Below are 11215 nucleotides of genomic sequence, written 5' to 3'. Positions count from 1 at the left end.
TAATCAAACTATCTGTATGAAAATAAATAAATAAAATAACATAATGATAAAATAATATATACAATATTTACACAATCGACCTCAGGATCTCTGAGCCCAGTCTATCCCCCACGTGTGAGGGGTAGAGCAGAGCTCAAGAGATCCCGGCGCATCCCTCTCGCCGCATCACTGGTAATGAGCCAGTGGAGGCTGAGCAAGTGCGCTAAAGCCGCAAACACTCAACTTCAGTGGAGAATCTGACCATTGCCAGAACTCCAATAATTTAAATTAATGTTTGAAGTACCACCATTGGGTTGTTCCTTCTCAAGATTTTCAAGTCTTTGAAACATTCCAAATATTTACTTTTTATATATTTTTTGTACAGTTGTAAATTACAATATATAAATTTAAAAAAACTTTCAGCTATGAGTCAGAGCGTTTTTAGTTACCAACTTTGCAAATCTATTTGTTAATGAAGATGCTATATGAAAAAAGTAACAGAAACCAAATTATGCCATATACCAAATATTAAAGCTGCCTCAAATCGACGTAGGCTTTTTTTAAAAGGGACTCTAAGGAACAAAAAAAAATTGTCCGGGAAATGAATATTTATTTGAGCTAAGTTAACAATAAAAAATAAAAACGTATAATTAAAAAAACATTTAGAAATAAAATAAAGAATATAAATTAAAATAAAAGTGGCTTTCAAAAGAAAATGAAAAGAAATAAACAAATTTACAAAATTAATAACTATATAAAATAAATTTCTATCTTCTACTCCGATAGATGGAGACATTCCGTGATATACCAGCAGAACTATTGATACAAAGTTGTAGACGAAGCTTTTATGGACAAGTTTCAAAAATGGACAAAAGTTGGTGGGCCCACGTCTATACTAATTCAAATTAAGGTATCTTATTTTCCAACCCCAATTAGAGTAAATACTGTAATGGCACACATCGGTTGTATTGTCATTAATTACAAGCAAAATTAAATGTTTAAACACCACATAATTCACGCAAATAGGGCCTGGTAACGGATTCAGACGAAATGCTAATGGCGACTAGAAAACTGATTTAAAGCCGTAGATTGTTAACCTGTTGCTGGGCGACGTCAAACAAATAATCCCCACTGACCGTTATTCCTACATTTAACTATTAAAATCCAAAATATCTGTTTCTTCTAAAAATTAAATAAACTTCTAAAGAAAATAATACAAATAAATGTGATTAAATTCAATACTAAGACTGTTTAAAAATTAATTTTTGAACTTGGCGTGAACACCAGATCTGTTTCCTAAGGAAAGTTCTTTTAATATTAGCTTTAATCGAGGTTAGCCCGAAAAACTGCCTCACATACCATAGTTTTATTAATTTCTTGGTAATAAAAATATGCTGTTATTATTGTTTTATCAGTATTACGCATTGTTGATGTATCTGATTTATTAGCGTCATAAACTTACTCTAATTCAGCCGTCTCTACTGCGATAAAAATTATTCCTACCAAAATCCATATAGTTTTGTTTCAATCATGCCAGACTATCATTCAATAATAACCATCATATCCTTTGCTACTTATTCTTCTGCTCTTGTCAATCTTCGACATCACAGCTTCGAACCAGAAAACATCTTCTTTCCTAAAGTGTTGCCTAAGGAATTAATAACGAGTATTCTAAAGTTCTATCCAATGATCATGCACCTGGCAGAATTACATTAAAATGAATAAAATTCAGTTTCCCTGTTGTTATAAGTGTACCTGTTCATATTAACAATTTTTCTAAGCAAAACCTCATATTATCTTTCTTTAAATTATCCTCCACTTCCAAACCGCCACTGAACATCAAGAACTAACTAGCCTCATCCTTCTAAATTTCTCTCGAGCATTTGATACAGTTAACCTTCACATCCTCCTTATGAAACTCTACAAATGCTGAATATTAATTGCGTGAACTATTACCACTGTCCAAGAACTGCCATTGCTTGGTAATATGTTCATTTCCTAATCGACATTTTAAATATCTCTGCTCAATTATAATTTTTTTTTTGCTCTGGTTTTTAAGGAATATGTGGTAAGGTTGAATTTACGTTTTGGTTGCAGCACCCGTTGCTCTACATAATTATTTCGTAACGATAATACAGTGTGGTTTACAGACAAAATAAAACTTTTAATTATCGTTGAAAATCCCATTAATTTTTAACATTCAATCTCATTCCCTACGAATCAGTTCTTTCTATATTCACGTTGACAAAGTTATTAAAGTTGAGGTTTGGTGATTTAGCGTAACTTTCAGGAGAAATTAAACACAAAAAATCACAATCCACTTAAATAGTTTCAAGTTAGGAAAATGACCGCTTTACTAAAATATTATTTTTTATCCAATAAATTGTAATGCACTAAATAACGCATATCATGGTATCAAATAATTAATAATGAATGACTGAAAAAATTTAAAAGATGTAAATTAGAAATCGGAAAACAGCTAAAAATGATGACGCTAACCGAATACAGGGAACTACTATATTAGTTAGGGGTGAAAATAACCGACCATAATTTTAAACCGGATTAGCCCAGAAACTCCTTAATTGCCAATATCCCTTTTACGAATTCAATTATTCAATAATAATATAAGTTTTAAATTATATAATACGTTATAATTAATCTTTTTTCAGTTGTTTACTATTGACATGTGTACAATGAATTTTTTTTAAAAGTATTAACCTACATTAAATTAAAAATAGCACATTCCCTATATTTTGGTGCCAGAATGTAGAATATTTTTCTCGATAGAATATTTTTAAGACCGTTTCTAACGAGACCCCATTTTTAGTTCCCATAGGGGTGAACTACACTGCCTTATGATATCGATTGACGTTCGCTTCAAAACGGACCCTACAAAAAAGAACAAAAACATTATAAGCATAATTATGTGGTGTAATTTACTCCTCTTTAACAATGTTGAAATATTCTACGTTTTTTTAAGCTCTGACCAAAAAAGAAAACAATTTTTTTATTCTTCTGAAAACGTTTTGAGTTGGCTAAGTTACAATTCGTATTAAGTAGATATCTTACACGCATAAATAAACAAAATCTATGACGTTAATTTGACATTACTGTTCCTAATTGGTACATCACATCGCATACCTATGCAGCTGATATTATTTTAGTGTGTGTCTAAAAAGCCAAATTTAGGCAGCTAAATATTTGTATTAATCTCTTATCCGTTTACATACTGTAAATCGATTAAAAGTCATTGTCAAAACGATTTTTAATTAGTTAGTCCATTTTGATTAATATTTTAGAATTTATTATTTTTTTTTATTCAACTGCACGTCGATTTCGACTATTACAGCACTTACTAGACAAACGTTTTTTAGACAAACTTCCAACACATTACAAAAGACTGATCTGCATGACTGTAATAAGGCCAATCTGGACATATGGAGTTGAGCTTTGGGGCTCCACTAAACCTTCGAATTCCTCTCGTATTCAATCCTTACAATCCAAAATCCTTCGTAAAATCCTCAATGCTCCTTACTTTGTCACAAATAAAATCATACATAAAGACCTTAATGTTCCCTATGTAATCGATCTAGCCCGAACCAGATATCACTCCTTCCATTATAAACTCTCTAACCACTCAAAACCCCTAGTTTCTAATCTTGCATCCTCTTCCATTCCTGACAATCCTCCGAGGATCTCCATCTCTAAAAGAAGATGGCCACGAGACCAGCTAATGTAAAATGTCATTAGAATGCTACCAATGGGTAGTTTCTCTATACGCCTGTAACATTCCAATTTAACTTAGATCAGATTTACTAAATGTATTATAATGTACAGTTGTAAATACCAATAAATAAATATTAAAAAAAAAAAATGTATTCCTCCGAAAACGATTTGTTGAGTTACAATTCGTTATTAAATAACGTTTAAACGCGTAAACAAACAAAGTTTATGACATAAATTAGACAGTTCTGTAATGTAATGATTGGTACTTATATCTATGCAGCTGAATATTGATACTTATACAGTGAATATTGATAATTTTGATTTTAAATTTTGATAATATTGATAAATTTAGGGTGTACCTACATAGCCAGATTTAGGCAGTTAAATATTGTATTAATCTCTTATCGGTTTACCAACTGTAAATCGATAAAAAGTCATAGTTAAAATTTTGGTTTTTAAGTCCATTTAGGTTAAAATTTTAGGAAACTTTACTTACTTTTTTACCAAATATTTCAAGGTTGGATTATTTCAAATGACTTTCTAAATAATTTTATATAGGAGAAGAAGTATAACAAAAATAATTTCCAAAGTTACTGACAAAAAACTACTCGTTCATTTTTTTTTTTTCATATTCAGACAAGAGATATTCAATATGGTTTACTTCATTAAAAACTTTTGTATTTTTTTTGTTTGTTCCCTTTCGTTTCTTTTGCTGATCCTTGGCTATCGACCGTTCTTTTCAAAAATTTTTTACAGTTGTGAAAGATTTAGCTTTATGGTTATTGGTTTGTTTTAATTGGGCTAGTTTATTTAAAACTAAAAACACAACAATTAAATAACGAAAGCTTCGAAGTTTTTTTTACTAATCGTATGTATGTTTTTTTGTTTTTTTGTCGTTGAATAATTATAAGCAAGAATTAGAATTTTTAAAATAAAAAAAAAATGGTTTCTTCATTGTTACTTGCGTTACTCCTACCACTAAACCTACTTCACCATTTGTTACAATACAAAAAAGTACACAGTCGATCCTCATTAAAATTAATATAGAGAAATATCTTTTTGTAAAAAGCCAAATCCAGAGAATCGTGCTTTCGTTCCTCTGTCTTGTCAACACTACATAAAATGCTCTGCCGGCCTGTCGTACGCAGTACTGCGTCATGGCGACAGAATGTCGCGCTGTTTTTAAGCGTTTAAACGACAATATTGGTGCCTCTCAGAGTAACTTAACCTTTGAGATCGTCTACTCCTATTTCAAATGTTTCAAGTAATAATGATCTGTGAACTGTGTAGGTTTTATAAGATTCTATATTCTTTTTTGAATGATTTTATTAGAAACAATTTATTCACTCAGTACTTTTATAACATTTTTAAATTTAGTTTTTTTTTTTTTGGTAATGTTCGTATGTTTTTTTTTATGTATATAATATAGTCACAAGAGTACTAGTGTGGCGTCTTCGAGCTTCACAGGACAGGTGTTTCTTCGGCGAAGAGCACTGTTCTTTGTTGTAAGCTTTAGTTATTTAAATTTATTTAATCAATAGAATCTTGGAGAAATCCACTATGTAAGAGATTTGAGGAGAGGGAGGAATAAACTACCTGGTGGATGTGGGAGATTCAGAACAACCGTCGGAGTGATAATTAGGGACGTTCTGATAGTTCTAATACTGAACTAAATATTATTAAATATATTGGGGAATTAACGACGTTATTAATACAATCATATGATTGTTACAGTCATGGTGGTAATCTCGCTCTAGATCTGGCGTGATAGTTGATAGTATTAGTAGTATCAGAAAAGCAAGTGTCACGTTAAATATCACATTTATCTGGAGTTCTGCTGCTGAATGAATTTGAGTTATAAACAAGGTTAAATATCAGATGTTTAATGAAGGGGACGGTTTTGTAAATAATTCTTATCGTATAAAAAAAATAATTATTTGTTCTTTAATATGTTATATGATAGGCTGGATGTGCTGGCACAGTCTGATATACAGAATTATCTGATAATTAATATAAAAAATGCGCTCTTTCTTGTACTTTTTGCTATTTGTAAAGTTTATTTATGAAAGCTATTAAAATATTGCTAAAAACATAAACATCAGATTAATAGAACCAATTGATCGAAAAATAAAAACTAGTCCTTGATACATTTATTTCTATGCAAACATGAAGTAATCAGAGTGACGTAACAGGTGGAGGCTCACCAATGACTAAGCTTTGAGGGTGGGAAGCCTTTAAACAAATAATCAATAACTGTTAGTGAATTCTTAATTTTTTATATCAATAATTTAGTAACAGTCATTGATAATTTTACAACTTTAGCAATACTGAAGAATAAATTTGGTTCATGCAGAGATCGATACTATAAAAACCTCTTGGTCCCAAAGCTGTAACTAGTACCAAAGGTTCTCACCCAAGCAATTAATCTTGTCACGAGTTTTTAACATCACTACTTAAAAAAATATAAGGCAATAAATGGCATAGATTAAGATATAGCTTTGGAATTAATGTTCCGTACACTTATCCAAAAAATAATTTAATTATTTTATTATGTTATCTTCTTGATATATTTATTTATTTTCCAACCCATCTGACAATAAGGGTGTTTGCAGTAGTGGAATATTGCTTACAACTGTAATTCGTGTCTAATATATTTTTGCAACACCTATTTAAAAATAATATATTTTTCCATTAGTTTTGTAGAAAAAAATCATTTAGTCAACAACCTTATACCTCTTCCGACAAACCATAGATGATTTTAATGCGTAACATTCGAGAACGCAGACATGGAAAGTGGCCATAATGATCCATTTTAATAGGCTCGGAAATACTCCAGGACCGGATTATGAGCTGAATTAGTGGAACCCGTCCTTCAATCTATTACCTCAGTCCATTATTCAATCTGTCAGCGGAAAGGCAGTCAGTCAGCAGACAGTCACCATGCAGTTCTGGATAGATCACATATCCTGAATCACATACCATCCTTGAAGCGTCGTAGTTGCCAGAGCATCCGACGCTTGTAGGTGAGTTGGCAATATTGGCATTCGATATTTCGTTGTCATCTTGTCTGCCTTCTGTATCCTTTCGTCCTTTAGAAATATCACAAATAATTTTTATACATAAATAAACCTGCAGAGGAGTCGTATTTTCATATCTATATATACATCTCATATCTTGTCACTTGTAAGTCGATGCTCTCGACCTTCGGTACATATCGTTCATAACTTCGTCATTTTATATTTAGTGTTCGTATAAGAAGCAATGAAATGAAATGAAAATAGGACACTAACCTCCATAAGATATTATCGATGTACATGTTAAGTACCATTTCTTTGGCTTATTATGATTTGAAATAATAACTAAAAAATAAAAAACATAAAATAAATTAATAAATAAAACACATAAACATAATTAATTTTTTTTCGCAAAATTATTGACAATAAGATAATGAAAAAAATAACAAGCATCTAGCCTTATTCTTACATGTATGAGGTAAATTGATAGTTGAAGAGGTGGAAAAATAAACTATGTTTAAGGTAATCATGAAATTTATCGATTGGATATTCCAAAAACCAAGTAATACGGCCGATATAGGACTTTTTTTAAAAAGGAAACCAATAAGAAAGAAAGCACAAATTATGGCCCGGGATCTCGTGTTTAAGGGGGTAATAGGAACACAAAATAAACAAATTAAGAATATAGTGAGGGTTTTGGTCCTAAAAGTACAGAAGGGACATATATGCCTAGGAAGTATTTCTAAAAAATGGTAAAGCCATTTTACTTCAGCATACCAACTGGAAACATAGTATACTGAAGATAAATATTATTAAACTGCTTATTACTTGCCCTCCAGACAATCCACCATTTACAAGGAAAATTAGGGAGATGACAAGGAGCTGATAGGTTTTTGAAATGTATTGAAGTAAGCAAATGATTCAGCCTAGTAAAACCACTGTAAGTTATGTCTCTGTTACTTTGTTTGAATGTTTTTTTTTTTCACGAGAAACTGCTAAAATTAATTCAATCTACTTTTTTTCCCTTTGTTATTTTGAGCGTTGAGAAGGTTTCGAGCAACCTAACATTCTCCACCATAAAACAAAATGATGGGGAATTAAAATAACTAGATATTTTGTCCATTATTCAGAATCAACAAATTTGCACTAAAATACTTTAAATTGTTGTTAAATTGAGCCGTGAAAAAGTGTTAGCAGTTTAAATTATTATCTACGATCCAAAGAAAAAATCTTTTCTCTGGATCGTAGATTAGGACATTTTAAAATTATGTTTAACTTTTATTTTATTTATTAAAAAAAAAATCAACAGACCCAATAATGGGTCTATCACTTAGTAGCTGCAACTTTCCGGTACTTGCACTGCTGTTGATCGGTTGAGGGTAGGAAGGTTACAGTGCTAATAGAGCTCAAGATCTTTTTTTACACTGTAGGCTTAGAATTGAGTGATTTATTTTTATCTTTACGTTTCGTGTAGATCTCAGTGATCCAGGAGCCCTCCTGCAAGTTTTATTAAACGGATATCATGTCTCTGTAAAGAATGAGATATCATGTCGTACATCATTTATACGACATGATATCCTAACATTCACAGGTGTTCAAGAAATGCAAGAATAGTAGAGCGGACATTAGGAATCTCATTTCTAAATGTTCTTATCGAGTTTATCTTAATCCTTTGACTTGAGCTAACCTGACTCAAAATGTGATAACTAGAAGGGAGGTTATTTCGAAAGAACAATTTGTCTAGATTTGTAAAAGTTCTATTTATTTTTTATTTGCATCTGTTGATTGCTGCCGTACAACAGCAGAGTTGCTGAGTTTTATTGGTAAAGTCAGGGATTGTTCTCCTCCTGAGGATTTTGGGACTCCTGAGACTTACTTCTTCTCTTGAAATCTTACTATTAATACTAACTAAATTTTTCAACACCTGCAACTGGTGAACACGGAGTTACACTACACTGAAACAATAATTCACAACGACTTAAACGTTTAGATTACATTTGTTTTGAATGCAAGTGTGTCTAGCATTTCTGAATTATTTTCACAGGTGCTGAAAAGAAGTTGGTTCATTGTCAAGTTATTATTATCACATAGAGGAGCTTCAGAAGGACTTTGTTAAATTGATAAAGAGCGGGAAATTAAAAAATTCAATTTACCTTTTCTTACCCTCACTGCATTTCCATTCTCATTTTACCTGTTCACAAAAGAATTTTCTGTCATCACTATTTCTATTATGCCTACTAGATGATACATTATAACTTTTTAATGTATAAAATAGTAAATCCATTTCTTTACTGTTTCTTTTTTTATGATTCTGTGTGGTTTTGGGTTTTAGTTTTTAATTTACTCCAAGCATACAGCCAAATTGTTTTCGTTAAAGCATTACCAAATTCTAATTCAATTCATTTTTTACCAATCACAATATCAAAGCATTCGCATAAGCTTTATCAGAGATAATGTACATTTTCCATATAGCGGTGTATTTTCCTTTTTTTCAGAAGTTTTAAACAAATTTTCTAGTCAAACAAAACTACGAAAGTAATAAAACAATAATACGATTTTATACCTGTCACACCACTTTCAGCACAATATTTAATTAATCATCATAACACTAGGATGCGAAAAGGATAATTTTCAACTGAATAAAACGCTTAACAGAAACGGAAATCAGCCTTGAAAAAGAAAATGTTAATCCACAACGCGAAGAGTCTTTACGTTTTATAGAGGGAGGGAGGGATACATATTATTCGTTCAATATATCATTCATTTATTACTATAATTATTTATCTAGAAATTTATTATGTACAATAAAAAAAAAGTTAGGTGAAAAGCAAAATTTCAGACTAATCAACTTTGCAATGGATTACATAGACTAACCTGTCGCGCTTAGGGCTAAAAATTAATTTCTGGGTGAAAATTCCAAAAATTTATGGTCGATGGAGATTGTCCAGCATTTTTAAGACTAGGCTAAAATTTACACTTGAAACTAAAGGGAGTTGATAGCAAAGCGTTTATAAGATTTAAGCATAAGGATTAGGAATTCCACTGGACTTAATATTCTATAATTGGAATAATAAAGTTACAACGAAATTGACTAAGAAAGAAATTACAGACAATGCAATAATTAATTATGTGCCTAATCAAACCTTGATAAAATTCAACGAGAACCTGCCTAAATTCTACATTTCTTAATAATATGGGTAATTGGTTCAATGGGTTGTATCTTAGCTACTAATTGTGCGAATTCAATGATTTTTTAATCACCACACAAATAACATTATCCAAATATGAAAAACAAGAAATCATTTTGGTATATAATAGACGTAAAAAAAAAAAAATTATACTTTCTTAGCCACATGCAAAAAACGTGTTCATAACTTTTATTATACCAGAGAAATCTGCGATTTAAAAAAACAAAATCATACTATCCTTAATACTTATAATAAATAATTAAATAATTTATTTATTCATTATGTTGGCATATACATAATACATAAAATATGAATAGTCCTTACATAATAACCTCACTGTTCTTCAATTTGAATACGATATTGAAACAATTTGGACAGACTGACCCGACGAATTGCAGTAAAAGGACACTCCTTAGTAGTGAAACAAAGTTAATATTTTAGCATCTCAAGAAACGCCTTAACACGAATTTTAGAAAATATTTGGGAAAATACTATATATATATTTTTTTTAAATAAATTTTTTAATTGACCGCACCCCCAACCATCTTCTCCTCATTTATCATCCACGGTCAACTATCTCTCATAATTATAAATAAATTTTCGATTTACAGTATATTGAAAAATAAAAAAAAAATAGATATTTTTCTTTAGTTCAGGACACTATAAACTGCACCAAATGGCACAAACTGGATATAATTTTTAAAAAATAGAACCAGAAATATAAAATTAAACTTTTTTTTCTTTTGAATTGACTTACCAGACTTCCTAAAGAGAAAATCCAGAATAACATTAAACGTTTGAAAAATGTTGGTAAAATAGGTAAAAAGAGCAAACATTCAGCTTTCAATAGCTTTTAGCTTAATTAACGTAAGAATTGAATAAACTATAAAGGAGTTGTGAATGTGATGGTGAAAAATGGATTCTGGGAGAAAAAAAAATAATCATACGAATAAAATTCAAAAATTTCTAACTTTTATTTTTTTTGAAAAATGGTATTCAAAGCTTTCAGACGACGCTATAAACGAATATGATTTGCTTTTTCATAAAAAAAAAATGTTTTACCTACTTTACTGAATTCTTTATTATGTTTTTTTTTAAAATATTTAGTGAATAAAACATCATTTAATAGAATAAGAAATATTGTCTTCTTATATTTTATAAAGAGATAAACCGACTGACATTTAATAACAATGAAAAAAAAAGTAGACTTTCTAAGCTACACAACTTAATGCTTAATTTTGTTAATAACTTTTCTTTTTTACTAACTTTTGCTAACTTTGAGAACAGATATAATGGGAATTACATTAT

The 11215-nt window shown here is 30.3% G+C and overlaps 1 protein-coding gene across 1 annotated transcript in view; it reads left to right on the top strand.

Moving 5' to 3' along the window:
- The first annotated feature begins 6615 nt into the window (after window positions 1-6615).
- LOC106689936 (solute carrier organic anion transporter family member 74D) overlaps window positions 6616-11215 on the top strand; it is a 30141-nt gene continuing 25541 nt past the window's right edge. The window contains exon 1 of the mRNA XM_014435163.3: window positions 6616-6728. The gene's annotated coding sequence lies outside the window, so the exon portion shown is untranslated. The remainder of the gene's footprint in view (window positions 6729-11215) is intronic.

This window comes from Halyomorpha halys, unplaced genomic scaffold (genome assembly GCF_000696795.3).
Source record: "Halyomorpha halys isolate HHAL.00 unplaced genomic scaffold, Hhal_1.1 Scaffold1526.1, whole genome shotgun sequence".
In the NCBI taxonomy this organism is placed as follows: Eukaryota; Metazoa; Arthropoda; class Insecta; order Hemiptera; family Pentatomidae; genus Halyomorpha; species Halyomorpha halys.
The sequence above is the reverse complement of the archived record's forward strand: the minus strand, read 5'-3'. Positions and strand labels throughout refer to the sequence as shown.